Source organism: Notechis scutatus, chromosome 1, assembly GCF_049901735.1.
Source record: "Notechis scutatus isolate UNSWTSFEM ecotype Mainland chromosome 1, rNotScu1.2, whole genome shotgun sequence".
Classification (NCBI taxonomy): domain Eukaryota; kingdom Metazoa; phylum Chordata; class Lepidosauria; order Squamata; family Elapidae; genus Notechis; species Notechis scutatus.
In genome coordinates, this window is record NC_142009.1 from 148,594,171 (window position 1) to 148,613,873 (window position 19,703).

General features: G+C 41.7%; 1 protein-coding gene across 4 annotated transcripts in view; it reads right to left on the minus strand.

Annotated features, from left to right (window-relative positions):
* PAK5 (p21 (RAC1) activated kinase 5) overlaps positions 1-8,190 on the minus strand; it is a 131,151-nt gene extending 122,961 nt beyond the window's left edge. For 2 of the 4 annotated variants that reach the window (XM_087948461.1, XM_087948463.1), the window contains exon 1: positions 7,923-8,187. The gene's annotated coding sequence lies outside the window, so the exon portion shown is untranslated. Of the gene's footprint in view, positions 1-7,922 lie in introns of all 4 variants that reach the window. The other 2 variants (XM_087948462.1, XM_026668410.2) reach the window with 2 other exon arrangements.
* Between the last annotated feature and the right edge of the window lie 11,513 nt (positions 8,191-19,703).

A 19,703-nucleotide genomic window follows, 5' to 3' on the forward strand; every position in this document is an offset into this window, starting at 1 on the left:
TCTGGGCAAATTTTAGAAGATGCACAGCAGAGCTGCAGAAGAAAGCAGTAGTGAGAATCAAATAATTTAACAACTGGTTCACCCAGGGCCAGGTTGGCTGTCGTGGGAGGCGTGACCCATCCCTGTCCTCTAGCTTCGCCACACATGCAGGATGAGTCTCCAGCAATGGCCAACCTGACCTGGGCGAACCGGTTGTTAAATTACTCCACCGTCCCTGCTATCAAAGTGAATCCTGGGTGCTACGCTGCAATGGAGAAACGGGAAAAGGAGTGGTGGGCAAGAGGGAAGGAGGAGGAGCAGGGAGAAGAAAGGGGGAAAGCGGCTTTTTCCTTCCCTTGTGCCAGCCGCTATGTTGCCCGTTTCTCCATTGCAGCCCAGCGCCCAGGATCCATTTTGATAGCGGGGAGTGGTTAATTTAACAACCGGTTTGCTGAACCAGTGTGAACCGGCTGAATCCCACCACTGGATGAAAGGTACCTATTTCAATTCATGGGCACATTAAAAAGATATTAACAATACTTTAACCTGCCATGATTCTCTGTGTCCAAAAATGACAAAAAGGTTCTTGAGAATTAGTACTGGTTGCATAAACTTAAATAGATTCTTTGTTTTTGTTTTATTAAAAGGTGTCCCTCAAGCTAATCTCTGGTCTACTTTGATATTTGCTGGGTGATGCTGTATCTGTTTCATTTCCAGGGCCATCATTCAGAGTAAAAAGTGCCATTGATTGAATATAGACCTAAATCAGGAGGAAGGAAGTCCAATAACAGGGTTGCGTATCCCACTATTACAGGCCAGAAGTCATATCAACATGAAAGGAAAATGTTCCTTTCCTCCAGAGAGGAACCGTATGATTATTTGCATTATACTGTGGGATCAGACTGCAATCTGCAGTCAGCACAATGCTACTATTGAATCTGCGCGCAATAAAGAGTAAATGTGTTTGTGAGGGGAAGAGACACCTGAGCGAGCTGCTAAAGCATGGGAAATAAGACTGGCTGAAAAATTTAACACAAGAACAGAGAATCCTGTAGATCTTTTAATTACTTTGTTTTAAATTAATTTTGATTGTTTTACTCATCTTTGGTTTCTCTTTCCTTTAGTTACCTTAACTAAGTAGTTCCTCATGAATTACTGTATATTATCCTGTCCAAAAATCTTTTCACACAGAAATACGGAATGCTGATGTTTCAAAGTCACCTTTTTTCTTCAGATGATATTGGATATTTGTTGGGTTAGGGTTGTTCAGTTCCATATCAAGGAAGTATTTGGCTTCACAAAGATGGTTTGTTCTGCTGAGATGCTTTGTTGAGCAAGAGTTGAACCAGGACTGAACTGTACAGCGGCTGCAGCTATGAGGGAAGATACACTGCTGTTCTAGGAAATAGAAAGGTGTATTTTATAGGGACATCCTGAAGGGATGAAGCCTTCTGGGAAGATCTGTTCAGTTTGTATTAGTGTATTAGATAGCATATTATCAAGCTTTCTGGTTTTTGTATTTGTTCCTGTTTGGTTTTGATGCTTTTGATTATGCTTTTGAACATATATATCAATACACATCAGTTATTTTTTAAACTGTTTTAAGCACTTAAAGAAAATAATAGAAGTCCCATTAGTTTTCAAAATAAAAGCAAAGAAAACCACTTGGCAAAAAGGAAACCAGTCCCCATTTATATGCCACACTAAATTGAACTTAACCACCAGGCACTGATGATGGTTGCCTGCAAGGTGCCTGAACACCTCACTGTTTTTAGCAGCTTTGTACTCAATTTAAAAAAAACAGTAGCTTATGAAATCCCTGGTGGAGCACCATGCATGGTTTGTTGGCCATGATCAGCTTAACAACTCATAAATTGCACCATCCTGCTTTAAACCTCAAGCTGATTTTCACCCGACTCAGTCATTGGTCTCTGATGTTTAAGCTTAAGCTTCCATCTAATAACACTTTTCAAAGAAAAGTACCCATTACAACAGAGAAGAGCCATGACCAGCAAGTATATCTGTGGGAGAGGGAAATGGGAAAGCCAAAAGCAAATGGCAGCACTAAGAAGAGGAAGAGAGAGTGACCTCATGCCACTGAATTGGAAAACAAGACAAGGCAGAGGTTGAGCAATACATTCCAGCAACTCTGGGGGACAGGTGTAAAATTTCTGAAACACTTCGTGCTGAGCAACCCGCCCTCCAACATCTGACACAACTAAAATAGCAACAAATCATGAGTAGGCAAGTCACAAGGGACATCTGAAGATCCTGTTGTACATTTCTCTCTCTAATAAGCATTCCTCACAGGAATCAGTGCTGAAATATTCCTACACTAAAAAAAGTCATTTGAAGCATTTCAAAAGGATATTGCACCCACTCAAAATATACAACTACCATATAAATTCCAAGATTAGGTTCAATCTCAATACAGGTAGTCCTTAATTTACGACCACAACTGAGCCCAAAATTTCTATTGCTAAGCAAGACATTTGTTAAGTGAATTATGCCCCGTTTTGCAACCTTTCTTCCACAGTTGTTAAGCGAATGTCTATAATTGTTAAGTTAGTAACATGGTTGTTAAGCGAATCTGGCTTTCTCATTGCTTGTCAGAAGGTTACAAAAGGTGTTCACAAGACCACTGCAATTGTCATAAATATGAACAAGTTGCCAAGCATCCAAAACAAATTTTTTGAATATATTTTTATTGTTTACAACTATAAGTATCAAGCACAGTGCAACCATTTTGGCATTACTTTGCCTTACATAAAAAAATTTAACCAAACCATTCACATTCCTATTATTGGTACAATATGTACATTTTGATTCTAATCCTCCTAGCTATTTTTGTTCCGACCTTCCCCTCTTTTTTGCAACCACAGATAAAACTTATTCCAGGTATCATAATATTCTGATTCCCCCTTATTTTTCAGTATTAAAGTTAATCTATCAGATTCTGCACAAGCCATTATTTTCCTTATTATCTCTCTTTTTGGTGGTATATTTTCATTTTTCCAATATTGTGCATCAACCATTCTTGCCGTTGTCAATACATGTATTATTAAATGTTATACCTTTGCTGTAACCTTCTGTCATTATTTCTAAGAGAAATATTCCTGGCTTAAACTGAATGTGTTCCTCCACCATTTGCTCCACCCATGTCTGTATCAATCTCCAATATTGTCTTGCATGATTACATGTCCACCACATGTGATAGAATGTGCCTGGTAAGTCCTTATACTTCCAGCATTTTGGTGATAAATTTTTGTACATTTTGGCAACCAAGCATCCGAATTTTGATCATGTGACCATGACAATGCTGCAACGGTGTGAAAAATGATTATAAGTAACTTTTTCCAGTGACGTTGTAACTTTGAATGATCACTGAATGAACTGATGTAAGATGAGGACTATCTATACGTTATGAAGACATCTGTTTCTTAAAGCCATAACAGAAGTGAAGCATATACAGGTTGTTCAACCAAAAACTTAAAATGAAGAATGGGGTGTTAATATGCTTGTAGAGTTACACAGATGTGGTTCAGAGCTTAAGTCAGAGATCAGTGAGGTATGTCTAAGGTTCACAGGATTTCCACTAACATTCTAAAAATAAAATAACAGAAATACTGGGAATTCAGTTGTTCTCAAGAGCTTTCAGTGATCTTGGACAAGGATTTGAAGAACCTGTTAGATTTTGTATTATTTCAAAGAGATTTCAGGTGGTTTGTGATATCAAGTCATCTGTTAGAATCATAGATGATACTCTCCAGTCAAGAAAATGTGTCGAATTATAATGTAAATTGAAATAGGTCTAGGAAAATGAACAAAGTTCTGGAGGAATATAGAACATGGTATCTCCATTTGGGGACAGAATGATATTGCAAGTAAAGCATGCATGAAATCTGAATATACCTAACTGAAGCCAAGCACCACAATTCAATTGTGAAGAAAAGTCAAAGGGAATTGACTGGCTTTGATTCAGTGCCTATAACAAAAGATGTCAGAGGAAGTACATAATTGGGTTCAATCCCAGAGTAGTAAGAGAAACTACATTATACAGGATAAAAGTCCAACTGACAAAAAAGTAGTTTGGGCTGTTTAGGAAGAAAGAAAAGTTTGAAGAGCATGTGTCATTCCATGCCATTAACAAGGACATATATCAACCAAGGTTGGTGTCTGAAATTTTGGGGTCAGCTCTGAAGAAAAGTAGCCAAGGGGCTGCACATTTGGTATTAAGATTTACCAATATTTGCCTCAGCATACTGTGCCTATACTTCAGCATACTGATCAGAAATATCTTTTCCATTTTTCACACCGCTAAGAGTATCAGTTTGGTAGCAGGAATCCCAGAGTCCTGCTACAAAAGGGATTGGATTTCTTAAATTCCAAGTTGCTCCAAATTCAGAAGAGAGATAAGAACATCAAAGTTGTTCTTTGTTCTTAAAAGGCTTTTAAGTAGAAACTGGACAGCCACCTGTCTGAAATGGTATAGGGTTTCCTGCTTAAGCAGAGGGGTTGGGCTAGACGACCTCAAGTCCCTTCCAACTCTGATATTCTTATTCTTATTCTGTGCTGTGCTCTGCTATTCTAAATTCTACACTCTACTCTACTTTACTCTGCTCTACTCTATGTTCTCCATTTTTTATATTTTGGGAACAATGATCCAATTTGTAGAACTGGCAACTATTCTATCTCCTAGCACAGTGTTCCTCAACCTCAGCCATTTTATGAGGTATGGACTTCAATTCCCAGAATTCCCCAGCCACCATGGGGGATTGCTAGCTTGGCTGTGGAATTCTGGGAGTTATGAGTCCATGCTCATAAAATGGCTGAGGTTGAGAAATGCTGTCCTAGCAGAAATTTATGTTGGGGTGGGGGGGGGGGAGAGTAAGCATAGCAATGATGAATAATTGCATCTAACAATCCACTGAGTTAGCCGTTAACCCTCTGAATGATATTAGGAGAGGCATTATGGAAATTAAACAAGGATCTCAATCTAGCTGCCACATGAAGCCAAAGGCAGATATCTTTGGATGTGTGGATGCCTGGATAGAGTTGATGTCAGCCCGATGTGTAATTCTTCTATTCTCATGTTGCGTGTTCTCCTGAATGCTCATGCCTCTGGAAATCACTGTATCATTCCTTTGAGCATCATGGCTTTCTTGTCCTTAGTGTTAGTTACAGCAAGAGAAAGTTAAAGTCCATCGCTTCTGGAAGGTAGGAGTCTGGGGAACCTTATCTGACATCTTGCACACTTTCTGTGTATTATGCAAAGTTGCTGTGGCTGTTCCCATATCATACCAGAAATAAATTATACAGATGTAATATAGGCATTATAGAACTGTTGTTATAAATCCCATAGCATCGCACCCAATAAAATGAATATAATGTATAAAAAGGACAAACGAATTAGCAAATTCGTAAAATAACTTTACTGTCCATATAGCAAAAGTAAGCAGCATCTTAAGTTTCATGTTTGAAACTCAGTAAAATTAAAGAGATTTGGTGGTATATTCTACTGATTTCAAAACTGGGCTTTAAGATTTCCTGCCCACTCCCTTCATTATGTTTTTTTTTCAGAGTGGCAATCTCTTATAATGAGTTTGCCTACCATCTTTGATTTCTAATGCAAAGCTAATTATTTAGCTATGAAGGCAACCTATTTGGAGGGCTTAATTAATCCTTCACTTTCTATTATTCAAAAATGTTTGAGAGTGAAGGGCTCCAGATAGCCAATTTGTTGAAAAATAGTCTTAGATTAAGATTGCAACCACCCATATGCTCACTTTTACGTTAGTGTTACTTAGGGTTGACTAACTTCTGGGAGTTGAAGTCCTCCAGGCTTAAAGACATAGAATTCTTTATTGGCCAAATGTGATTGGACACACAAGGAATTTGTCATGGTGCAATTGCTCTCAGTGTACATAAAAGAAAAGATACATTTGTCAAGAGTCAAGAATCATGAGATACAACACTTAATAATAGTCATAGGGTACAATAGCAATCAAATCATACTAGAAAACAGTCAATATAAATTGTAAGGATACAAGCGACAAAGTTACTGTCATACAGTCACAAGTGGGAGGGGATGGGTGATAAGGAGTGATGAGAAGATTAATAGTCATAGTAGTGCTCACTTTGTAAATAGTAGGACAGTATTGAGGGAATTATTTGTTTAGCACAGTGATGGCGTTCGGGGGAAAAAACTGTCCTTGTGTGTAGTTGTTCTGTTGTGCAGTGCTTCAAGTTGCCAAGGTTGGAGACCCCTGCTCTAAAGGCATGTTTGCAAAGTGTTAGCTGAATATATTACCTGTCGTCTCCTTTAAATTCCTAGAAATACACACCATACAACATTTGCGGTGGGCTTCAAGAGATTGGCAAAAGGCCCTATTTACATATTTTAGATCCACTTGGTTTTATAAATAGAGGCATGTCTCATCCCCGGAACTATTAAAACAAACAAAAAGCGTGAAATCTAATCTCAGCAAGTAGCTTGCAAATCAAAAGTTATACATATGTATGTGTGTGTGTGTGTGTGTGTGTGTGTGTGTGTGTGTGTGTGTGTGTGTGTGTGTTTTCTTAAGTTTTCAAGTATTTATATGTAAGTATTTATAAGTATTTATATGTATGGTATTCAGCTTTGTTCGGGTATTTTCCCACGTCATTGTAGTTGTGCTTTTAAAGTTGTAGCAACGTTCGGCAGAATCTCATCTGCCATCATCAGGCTTCTGTATTGTATTTGTCTCTCTCTTTCTATATATATATCTTTTGATTTGCAAGCTACTTGCTGAGATTAGATTTCACACTTTTTGTTTGTATATATTGTATATATGTATGTGTGTGTATATCTATCTATCTATCTATCTATCTATCTATCTATCTATCTATCTATCTATCTATCTATCTATCTATCTATCTATCAAGCTGGTATTGTTTAATCAGGGTCGGGGCTCTTTCCCGTTCTCCCCCTTTGCTCCCTCCGCAACATCTAAAATGGCAAGGTCAGAGAGTTTGCTGGCACAACCCACTTGCAACCGGGTTTTAGATTTCCCTATTTTGTCCCCTTTCTTTAAAATTCCGAGCGCGCAGAATCACGGAAGCTTCCCCTCCATTCGGTTCGGATCACCGCTCCGCTTCTTTTTCAAACCCTGTCGCCACGCACCACCTCCCCGGTAGGAGGTACGCAAATCCACCCATGTGTACCCCCACACACACACACACGCCCTCCGCCCCCCCCCCCATGCCTGTAAGATGCCGGCCACATTATTAGGAGCGATCCTTAGCCCCCAATGGGTTTTGCCAAGTGAGGCTTCCCGGCTTCCCACTCCCAGCCGCAGGCTTCTTATTTCCAAGCGGCGCGAACGCCGGAACGCCGACTTCGATCAAAGAGCCAAAGAGCCAAAGAGCCGCGCGGACCCGCCCTCCTCAGGAGCTGGAGTTGAGGCCGGGGTCGGCGCCTGGATAGTGGCGCGCGATTCCGCCGACCCGGCCCTACTTATAGATATATAAGTATAAGTATCTATTGGGGGGGGGGGGCGTGTGTGGAGGTTGGACGCCATCCCCAAATACCGCCTGGGGGGGGGGGGTCCTCGCCTTCCCGGTCGCCTCCTCGGCAGCTCCCGGCAATGGCACACGCCGCTCCACACCCACCCAGCCATCCAGTCAGCCACCCACCGGCTCCTTCTGGTTTCTGCGCGGCGGAGTTGCCGGCCTCGCAAGCCCCAAATCAGCGCTCGTCTCCGGAGACGCGGGGGGAAGCCGACAAAGGCGTTGACAAGCAAGGAGGTGGCGGGGGGGCTTCTCCCTCTTTGCCTCCTTTCCTCCCTCCAAGCTAGGCGGACGGATGCTCCCCGTCCACCCTCTCCTTCCTTTTTCCCCGTTCTAGGATGCGGCTCCAAACCCCCGAGGCGCGCCATTCATTCCCCAGCCCTGCCGGCGCTTACCCGATGGCGGGCCGGCCGGCCGGCCGGCTGCGTGTCAGGCGAGCGCCCGAGGCATCTCCGGCTCCTTTTCCCCGTCACATCGCTGCTCAGAGCGCCATGTTCCTGCTGCTCTCCGCGGTGCCACACTTGGCGAGGGAGGCCAGTAGGCACCGCTCGGCGGCTCGGCCGGGCTGCTGCGCCGCTACATCCGGGCTGCTGATGGCCAAGAACTCCAGATCGCCTCGCAGCGGCGGTGAGCCGTGTTGCTCCCGCGTAAGAAACGCTTCCCTTGGAAGGAGGAGGAGGAGGAGGAAGAAGAAGGGGGCTTTACCAAGCTGGAAGGTCCTCCTAAATCTCCCTTCACTCTTCCTTTCTTCCTTTCTTTTTTTTTGAAGTGGGCCCTCCCAGCTACCCCTCCCCTTATCATAACAGCTCCCCTCCCTCTCTCACGAGATTTAAAGGAGAGGATAGGAAAAAAGGGGGGTCCTACTCCTTCTCCCACCACCCCTTTTCATGGCTTGGTTATGATTAAAGGTAACCGGGAAAGAAACCACTGATACAAACCGCGTAGCAGCGCAAGCAATTCCGATCTTTTTAAAAATGGCCTTTTGCTATCAGCCTTCACTGTGGGTTCTAACTTCACAAGCTTGATCCAGGAATAATAATAACAAAATAATAATAATAACAAAATAACAATAATAATAATAAAATAACAAAAAATAATAACAAAATAATAATAATAATAATAATAATAATAATAATAATAATAATAATAATAATAATACAATGACAACAATAACAACAAATAATTAATAATAATGATAATAATAATAATAATAATAATAATAATAATAATAATAATAATAATAATAATAATAAACAATGACTATTTATTATTATTATTATTATTATTATTATTATTATTATTATTATTATTATTATTATCATTATTATTATCATTATTATTATTATTATTATTATTATTATTATTATTATTATTATTATACACAAAAATGACAGTATACACAACAAACGAGATAACCATGCTGGGTTTCGTATCACAAATCACTAGTCGAACACCTCCCAAGTGTTTAGGACTGTGTGATGTATCGGCGGATTATGCGAGCAGATCGCGGTAGCATTCCATTTCAGTGCGGTTCTTTGACAAGATGTATTTCTGCTGCTTCTGAGGTTGTTCAGCTTCCAGTAGCCCTGCAGGCCCATGCCCTGGTTACACAGCTATGGGACCCGTGGCCTGTAGCCCACTTGTCGACGGATGCCCAGGTTCTCCAACACCCGACATGGTCCTTGTTAACCCGGGCGACGATTGACCCGGTATAGGCGTCGTTTGATCGTGTTTCCCCATGATTCATTGCATGGGTTGTTGGGTGCACTCAATTCTGCTCCTCGGCCTAGACCTCTCTGACATGGTTGGACCTGCTGGTAGTTTGCACTACCGTCAGCACAGCTCTCAGCTTCATTGGAGCAGTTAAGCCCCCCGCCACGTCAAGGCGGCACCCCGTGGGGGGTTGTTGTTGCTGCTGCTGCTGTTGTTATTATTATTATTATTAGAGGGACAAGCCTCTTTAAGCTGGGTTTGGGTATTGGTAGTTATACCTGTACGCCTAGGTAATTTTTTAAAATGGATAATTTGGGAACGGTTTGCCTTTCCTTGCTTGGAATATTTCTCTCAGCTTCCCAGTCTAGCCTACAGTCTAGGGATTTCCTTGTGGTCTCCTGTTCAAGTATTAACCAAGGGCAACATTGCTAAGCCAAAATTAACTGAGTATCATCACTTGTTCTGTTCTTTTCAAGAAAAGCAAACAGAGTTCAGGGTATAAGATCAACTATCCTGTTACTATTTTATGTTCCTCTTTGGACAGTCCTACAAAGATAACTTTGGTTGAAAGCCAATAAGTTAATATTTGGGCTAAGCAATTGTTTTGAAATTACACCGATGTAAGGAAGGTTAAATGTAGTTGTGTTAATGTAGCTCTTGATTCTTAAAAGCTTCTGTTGTATAGCCTATCCATGCATATGAGGAATAAGTTTACAGGTTAAGCCAATCCCCTCACCTTTCAAACAGATCACCAGTGTCATGCTTTGGAAAAACATTTAGGGATTAGGTTCCAACAATTACTAGAAAAACCTTTAAACCCAAGTACAGGTAGTCCTCCACTTACGAGCACAATTGAGGCCAGAATGTATGTTCGTTAAGTGAATCACTACAGTTGTTAAACTAGTAACAAGGGAATCTGGCTTCCTCATTGACTTTGCTTGTCAGAAGGTTGCAAAAGATGATTGCATGACCCCAGAACACTGCAAATCGTCATAAATGTGAACCAGTTGTCAAGCATCTGAATGTAAATCATGTGGCCATCTGGATGCTGCAATGTCATAAATATGAAAAATGGTCATAAGTCCTTTTTTTTCCAGTGCCTTTGTAACTTTGAATGGTCACTAAATGAACTGTTGTAAGTCGAGGACTACCTGTAGTTTCAAATTAGAAACTCTGTGCCAAGATTTTGAGGGGATATATATATATATTTCAATCCAAGCCACATTTGATATCCATACACCCACAGAGCTTCAGAAAATGAACCCCTGGATTAAACAAGCTTAGTTACAACACGCAATCCTGATTGCTATTATGACCATCTCCAAGAGTGATCTGAGGGGATGAAGAAGAACATTGCCCCATATTTCAACCTATGGATGACTGTTTGCTCAGGACTGTAAGTAGCTTTCTGAAAAAAAGTGTCTATGTTTTGGCCACATGCCTGCAAAGTTTTAAATGAATTTTTAAAATAGGTCTCTTGAGAAATTCAAAAAAGGGGCTAGGGTTCATTTCTACTTGGAGTAGAATATACCCCAAGTATATATTGTATATAAAATATATAGAATATATTTTGGAGTGTGTGTGCATGTGCGTGTGTGTCAGAAGTGGTATTCAGCAGATTCTGACCAGTTCTGGAAAACCAGTAGCAGAAATTTTGAGTAGTTTGGAGAACCAGCAAATCCCACCTCTGACTGGAGATTTTACAGTATCCTTCACCTGCCACGCCCACCAAGCCACGCCCACAGAACCGGAAGTAAAAAAAATTGAATCCCATCACTGGTGTGTGTAGCTTAATATTAACATATTCCATTTTAAATTTTTAATCAGGTATTGCATTATATGCATCCTACTACATTTCACCTTTATGGCGAACATGGAAGTAATTTAACTATTAGCAATTAAATTCTCTCCCCATTGCAGCTTTTCCTCTTTTGGACTCACCGCAAGTCGTGTTTTCACGGCAGTTTGGCACAATGTGCTTATTACTTCCAGTTGATTTAGACTTTTTTTCCCCTTAAATCCACCTTTTCACTTATTTTTATGATAAAGGATACTGGTAAAAGCATCAATCTTATAAAAAACATACCACGAGTCATCCTCAAATTACAACAGTAATTAGGACTGGAATTTCCATTGCTAAGGTATATGATTGGAAAGCAGTGATGGCAATCCCAGCCCTTACCACCAGTCGTTGGATGAATAGTCACCCCAGGGATGGGATTCATTTAGCAAAGGGTTTTCTGGCCGGTTGCTGAGTGGGCGTGGCCATGGTGGGTGTGGCCTAGTTGGCCTCCTGCACCATGGCGGGGGGGGTGTTTTTGCCCTCCCCGGGCTCTGGAGGCTTTCCTCGAGCTTCTGGGAGGGCGAAAATGGCCTCCCCGAGCTCCGTAGGCTCTCTCTCTCTTCTCCCAAACTTCCGGGAGGCCCATTTTTCATCCTCCCTGAGCCTTCATGCACACCCTGCATTTATCTGCATCCAAAATGGGCCATGTGGGGACTCCTGGGTAGAGAGGCGGGGCCAGGCAGGAGTGGGATTTGGGGGTTCTCTGAACTGCACAGAATCTTAGCTAGAGGGTCTCCCGAACCCCTGTGTACCCCCAGCAGCCTACCCCTGACTCACCCCAATCCAAGCCATTCCAAACTTGGTCCTTCCCAAACCCTGAGCCTTCTCTTCAACTCCTCCCCTCCGTGTATTTGCCCTCCCCAGTCTCTGCCCTTTTGACTGCCATACTCCCTGCCTTGTGGGCTCTGTGGGTTCTCTGCCACCCTGCAGCTCAGCCACTTCTTGGTACACAGTGGCTCTGGCGCTGCAAGAAGCCACTGACCTGCAGTGCAGTGCAAAGCCACAGCTGCCACTGGAAGCTTCACTCCCCCCTCCCCGCTCTCCCCCCCCCCACAGCAGCCTGCTGTGGTATGAAGCCCCAGAAACGTAGCACAAAGCTGCGGTTGCATCAGAACACTTCAGCTACCCCAGGCTTTTCTATCTGCAGCCACCTTCCTTATCCGGCACTCTGAGCCCCCTGCCGTCCTGAAATTGGTGAAATTGGAATGATTGGGCTAGAACTGTAGAACTGCTAAGAGAGATAATTGCAATCGATTTTGTGTGTGTGTGTGTGTGTGTGTGTGTGTGTGTGTGTGTATGGCATTCAGCTTTGTTCGGGTATTTTCCCACGTCATTGTAGTTGTGCTTTTAAAGTTGTAGCAACGTTTCGGCAGAATCTCATCTGCCATCATCAGGCTTCTGTATAGTGTTCATCAGCGTTCATCATCAGATGAACACTATACAGAAGCCTGATGATGGCAGATGAGATTCTGCTGAAACGTTGCTACAACTTTAAAAGAACTACAATGACGTGGAAATACCAACAAGCAACACCATACATGTAAGTACCAAAACTTAAGAAAACATTATATATATATATATATATATATATATATATATATATATATATATATATATATATATATATATGTGTGTGTGTGTGTGTGTGTGTGTGTGTGTATGTATGTATGTATGTATGTATGTATGTATGTATGTATGTGGATCTTTGGTTATTTGGGTTTCTCCGCGTAAAATTGGAAGTATCTAGGCAAGCGTTTCGATGAAGTCTCATTCATCTTCTTCAGGCTTGTGACTTCGGCTCTGTGCTTCTCAGAGTAACTTCTCAGAGTTTCTTCTCAGAGTAGCTTCTCAGAGTTTACTCTGAGAAGCACAGAGCCGAAGACACAAGCCTGAAGAAGATGAATGAATGAGACTTCATCGAAACGTTGCCTAGCTACTTCCAATCTTACGTGGGAGAAAACCCGAATAACCAAAGATCCACATACAAATACCCGTGAGAACCTCAGAAAATGTATGTATGTATGTGTGTGTGTGTGTGTGTGTGTGTGTGTGTGTGTGTAATATTCATTTTTTCTTTTTTTCCCCACTAGCACTGATGATATTAGCTAGTTGGGGTCATGGAACACACCAAGAAAACAAGAAAGTTCAGAGAGCACCAAGGATCCCTCATTTCAGCCCTGAGCTACAAATATTCTTTTTTATTGGTATCTTCTTTTCTCTTCTTTTTTTCTGACCCAGAGTCAAAGATGTCAGTTCAACACACCTGGGGATGTATGTGCATGTGTGGTGTGACTGCAGCAGGGGTGAAATTCAAATTTTTTCCCTACCAGCTGTGTGGGCGTGGCTGGGGACGTGGCTTGGTATAATAGTCATAGCAACCAGGGGTAATTTTTTGCCGATTCAAATTGTCCCTACCACCTCTCCCAAGGTGGTTGAATTTCACCCCCGGTGCACGCCAAAACCAAAAGCCACTCCGTCTTACTAGAGTTGAGTCAAAATTGGTTTCTCTCCTTTCAGACCCACATGGCCTCCAGTCTTTCCACCCACCCATAACTGTATCTCCTGCCTAGTCAGGGGTGGAGATGTATAAATGGATAGCAACAGCATGCTGGTGATACCACACTCTGTGTTGTCAAATGACCTCACACAACAATTTCATGTAAATGTCACAAGAGGAAACAGCCTGAGCCCTGTGGCAACCCCTCCCCCCCAGTGTAGGGGCCTAGGGTTCAACCTTTCCCCCCTCCCAACCTCAACTGAACTAGTCATGGAGAAGGAAGCAGAATCATTAAAAAGTGCCTCCCATTCCCAACCTCCCAAAGCCAATCCAGAAGGATACCATATTAGATGGTATAGGAGGCCACCAAGACATTCAGGAGGAAGCCATAACAGTTGTGCCACCCTCCTCCCAAGCCCTCCATAGGTCATCAGCAAAGGTCATCTCCATGCTATATACTGGTCTGAACTCAAACTGAAAAGAGTCCAGATAATCTGCTTTATACCTTTCACATTTTAGCCTGTGGAGGTGAGTGCCAGCCATCTTCTCAACCACCTTCTCACTCTTACCATCACAAGGTAAGTGAAGTTCTAATATAGGTTCTTACCTGTGCTCAGTTGGCTTCACTCTTGGGTTGTTTTTTTTCCAGAAGCACCATAGCTGTCTCTTCTATTGCTTCATCTCTTGAAGCTGCTCAAACAGGTACAATTTGGCCCAGTCCATCTGTTACTTACTCATTCCAAACAGTAATAAGGGCATTGGTCAAAAAAAAAACCTCTGAAATTTCAATGAGTCTATCACATGTTGGGTAGATTGATCTAATAGACTTTACCTCCCTGCAGAGAGAGACAGATGCAGAGAATTCTAGCCCAACAGGGAGTGATCTGCCCATGGCTGGGTACCACCCCAAGAAATAACAACGCCAGACCTGATAGGTTGGACTCCTGTATTATTTCAGATCCTAGGTCAGAGATGGCAGGTTGCAATCTCCCAGAGTCATAAGTCTGATAAACATTTCTGCCCTGATATTGAGTCCAAGAACACACGCAGGGATGCTGCTTGTCAGGCCCTGCCCAAGAATGACAGAACAATCCAGCCAAAGTTCAGTTCTTTATTTGGTCATACCATAGAGGCAGAATCTTGCCAAATTAAACCTATCCTGAGGTTGGAAGACCACAGGAACATTCAGGGGCACAGGAACAAAATGTGTGTGGTTGCAATAATGATATAAAATGGACAAGGCACATTATATATGGACAAGGCTGGGATTTTTCACCCAGCCTTTTTTTTTTCTTTTGCATTCCCCCCACACTTTTAAAGTGTTATCTATATCTAGCCTGCCTGAAATAGCCCACAGTCCGTGTTCCTATCTGAAAATGTCAAGAAAGTGCAATTTGATATTTATTTGAAGGCTACAGTTAGCTGGGCTTCCAGATTGCTGACCTCAATATATGAGGTCACTTGCAAATGAGAAAAGGTATTCCACTTCTCCGATTTAGCAACTGTTTCCAGCTGTTCCAGAGCTTGACAAATACCCAAAGGGGAATCCTTCCAGATGCCAGATAAGGTGAAGCTACATGAATTGTTGAGAGGAATTGGAATGAATCTCACTATGAGCAATCCTGATTCCAAAAAGCTGCCTTGGGAAATATCCTTATAGGTGGAATTACACAATATTACCTATCAGGATTTCCAGGGGGGGGGAAATGGAAAACTGAAAATGGCTCTGTGGCAGAATGAAAAGCTCTTTGTAATTCCTCTCTGGACAAGGAGCGGTCTTGAGATCACCCACAAGTGCTCCTTGCAGATTTCTTGTGAGGGGACTGAAGAACATCTGTCTCCAATGGGTTTATAGCTCTGGGAGATGAGGAAAAGCCATCTTTCACTCCACCTTTGGTGGTCACTTTTCAAAGTACAAGTAGTTTGCATACTTCCTTTTCTAATAACTTTTGGAAATTTCTTGTTAAATGCTTTTCAGCTATTAGAAATCTTTGGATTGGAAAGTTTCAGTTATTAAGTGACTTTCCTTCAATTCTTAACTAAAACAGTTTAAATACTGGTTCAAGGATCTGTACCCAACATGGTGTCTGTAAGGACTCATTGTTTAAGTGGAGTCTTGTCTCTACCCCCTCAATGTGACCATGGTACTCCTAGACAAAATATCCATCGCATTGTGTCCAAATGTCCATCAAGAGCTTAAACCGGCCCAATGTCTGGTTTTTTTCCAACATAGATCACCATGTCCTTGAATGGCTGGGTGGACTGGACATTAACATTTGAACCACTATAAGTCCATATATTTGGCATACACTAAATAAATAAATAAACTAGTTTATGGATTAAAATATATATTTTGGAGTAAATAGCAAACAGATGTTTAGAATTTTGATTTTGGAAAGTACAAATGGGCTAAGGGTCCAGAAAGGATTGTGGTGGGGGGGAGGCAATACAACCCAAGGATGAATCAGATTTAGGATAACCACTGCCCAGAATTTTGAAGGGCATATCCATTAGGGTAGTATAGGTTTAGTCAGGGGTGGGATACGACAGGGTTAACTACTGGTTCGGGATTTACGAGCTTCCCTACACGCTGTGAGCCACGCGTCTGTAAATCATCATCAGCATGCTGGGTGCAGAGACGCAGCCTTTGAAACAGTCCTCTTTCCCTGCTTTTTTCACTGCAGCTGTGCCTCGTTCAGCAGCTGAAGTTGAAAAATCAGGAAATAAAGATCAGGTAAGAGCCCGGGTGGGCAGGTGGGCAAAAACATCAGCAGACATAGAACCAGTTCTATGTCTGCTGGTCTTCAGAGCTACCGGTTCTCCAGAGGTGGACAGAACTGGTAGAAACCCACCCCTGGTCTGACAAGATTCTGTCTATTTGGTGTGAACAACCAAAGAACTTAATTTTGGTTGAATTAATATCCATCAAGCTGAGCTTGGCATGATGTGTTAATAATTAAAAAGGATATACCAGGGGTGGTATTCAGCAGGTTCTGACCAGTTCTGGAGAACGGGTAGTGGAAATGTTGAGTAGTTCAGAGAACCGGCAAATACCACATCTGACTGGAGATTTTACAGTATCCTTCCCCTGCTAGGCACACCAAGCCATGCCAACAGAACCGGTAGTAAAAAAAATTTGAATCCCACTACTGGGATATACAAATAACAAACCAAAAGAATGACATGGATAACTTTCCTATATTGGATTTACAAAAGAGATTTCTTAAAGTTTTGAAAAAAAATTATAAGAAGGGATAAATAAAACGTTAAAAGAAATCAAGTTCTAAGACATTTTTGGAAGGAATTGAAGATCAAGATTGTTAAATGTAAAAAGAAGGAATATAAAGTTGATTTGTTTGAACCAGGTTAAAATACATATGTTATCATCTCTGTTAAACCGTTATGAATTTTTGCTGATCAAGACTGAACAAGGCTTCAAGGATCTGTCAGTAGATAAGAGATGAGATATAGGAAGAAGAAATTGGTTGTATTTTAAGAGGCACTAAACTACTAAAATAGTCATACTTGTGGTGAAGGAGAAAGTCGACTCCTCATATGTTTATTTTCTTTTTCTTTATTGCATTCTTCTTTTTTCTTTTTAATGCCTTTATTTTTTAGTTTGTATTTTTTATCATTTCAATCTGTAATTTTAATTTAAAAAATTCTACAAAAAATATCAGAGGTGGACAACTGGCATAGTCTTCATGCTCTACACTTCACACATTCTGTGGCTCAGTTTTGCTTGCTGCTGCTTCTGATAACGCAGATGCCTTGCCCGTTTATTTTTGCTCAGTGATGCCAAATATGTGGTGGGAGAAATGCCAAGAAGATAAATAATGCACAGCATCGGATTCATCGAAAGCAGGTTTCATCTTACACTGGAATGACGGTTGTATCATGCAATCCAGACGAAGTTTATTGTGAGGCTTGCATTCTGTCTCTGGCCTGATCCCTAATCCTCTGAATCCCGCTGATGCAGCAGAAAGCACAATCGGATGTTGTGGCTGTATTTTGTCGAAATCTGCGGTTTCAGAGTGCAACAATACTTGAACTGCCACCTGTACACCCCCCCACCCCCGGATGTAGACTGGCAGTGTCTAACAGCCTTCTCCAATTTAGCAGTAGTCTTAATGGGTTAAATTTAAATCCCATCAATGGTTGAATTATGCCTGCTGCCATAAGCATAACAGAATACAGAAATGTCTGTAAACTTTAGGCTCAAGATTGTTCATTTTAAGAGTTGTTCTGTGACCATATGTCTCTTGTGATAGTCCAGAATCATGGTTTTTTTTTTCCATTTTCAGGACTGTGGTGGTACAGTGAATGCAGTGTTGCAGGTTAATTTTGCCCACAACCTGGAATTCAATTCTGATGGTTAACTCATCCTTCTATCCTTCCGAGGTCAGTAAAATGAGGACCCAGATTATTGAGGGCAATATGTTGACTCTGTAAAGCAGGGGTCCCCAACCACCGGTCCCACGGACCGGTACCAGTCCGTGGATCATTTTTTACCGGGCTGCAAAGCTTGGGCACCGCCATCTTGTTTCGACGGCGCTTCTGGGTTTTCAGTTGCTTCTGGGTTTTCGGTTGGAAAGTGCTTCCGGGTTTTCAGTTGGAAAGCGGCGTTTGGGTGCTCGCGCCTTAGTTTCGTTGAAGAGGGGGGGCGGCTTCGAACGAAGAGCCATCCCAATGGCGGTGGAGTCTCGTGTTACTCAGGTACCGGTCTGTGGAAGAATAAATAATCATGAAACCGGTCCCTGGTTCAAAAAAGGTTGGGGGCCACTGCTGTAAAGCATTTAGAGAGAACTGTAAAGCACAGTGAGGTGGTATGTAAGTCTAAGTGCTACAGTGCTAAGTGCTATTCAGATGCCTAGCAAAGAATACATGTTGCCCAAATCTGCAGAGTCATCACTCACTTCTAGCTTAAATGAGTACGTTAGAGAAAATGAAACCAGTTTGACTTAGAATATACCTCGTAGTATGTTTAAAGTTTAGAGTTATGAATTGAACCAAAATATTTTTAAGAAAAAAGATGTGAGTACAGATTAAGAGGGCTTAATTATAGAAAAAAAAATTCATGAAACACTAGGCTGTATTCACTGACATCTAGCTAAGACTGTAGCCATATGAATTGACCAGGCCTTGCATGTTAGATGAGCTGCATGATATCAGTACAGATTTTAACTTCCAAAGTGTTTTGAGAACCAAAGGTGCTACCTTCTGTACCTGGGAGCAATTGCAAATGTTGTTTATTTTGCAGGACTAATCACAGACAGCTGGGAGCAGCAGAAGATCTAAATCTAAAATTTAAAATGTGAGATGCCTACCTGTGCTTTCTTCTTCCTTTTTCCATCTTTTGCTTTTCATGCACTGTGAAAAAGCCTATGGTGGGGAGAGATGAGTGCTGCTTCCATGAAATGGGCAAGCAATTGTTTCTGGCTGGGGACTATAATTTCTAAAATTATCTTTCCTGTGGAGCATTTTAGGGCAAGGGCTGAGACAGTATAGGAAAGGCTACAGGGGTGTGTTTTCTGCTGGGGCAGATTGCCCTCCTCCTACATTTTAGAAAGGAATTCAGTCTATTGAATACATATGGTAATATACTTTATTTCCTCTTCCAAGAAGCTCCCTTCCCAAAAATGAGCCATGGATTGTAGGCAGCTCAGGGAATAAAAGGTGTACCAGTGACAGTGGCTTCCAGGTGTAGCATTCATCTCATCTCTTGGGTAATTTCCTGAACCAATGATGATCCCTTCTTTATGTCAGACAGTATTCCTCCCCCCCTTCCAGGAATTGAAATTCTGGAGAGAAAAAAATCCACCATTTAAGTGAAATTTGCTACACTGACATCCTTGTTTTCTTGTAGTTTTGTTCTACTGTGTTAATGAATTGTGGTGTATTAATTTTATGTCACTTCTTGTAGATCAGTGGTTTTCATCCTTCAGTGTAGATGCTATATTTATGATTTCATTCACATGTTCAGGCAGAAGGCAATCTCTTTCAGACTGTACAATTTTGTTCACAGATGAAAGCGAACAGAGAACTGTAATAGTTCTTGTTTAGTGACCTGCATATTAATATGAGGGGTCTAAAATCTTATAAGCCCTCAACTATTTTGAGCCA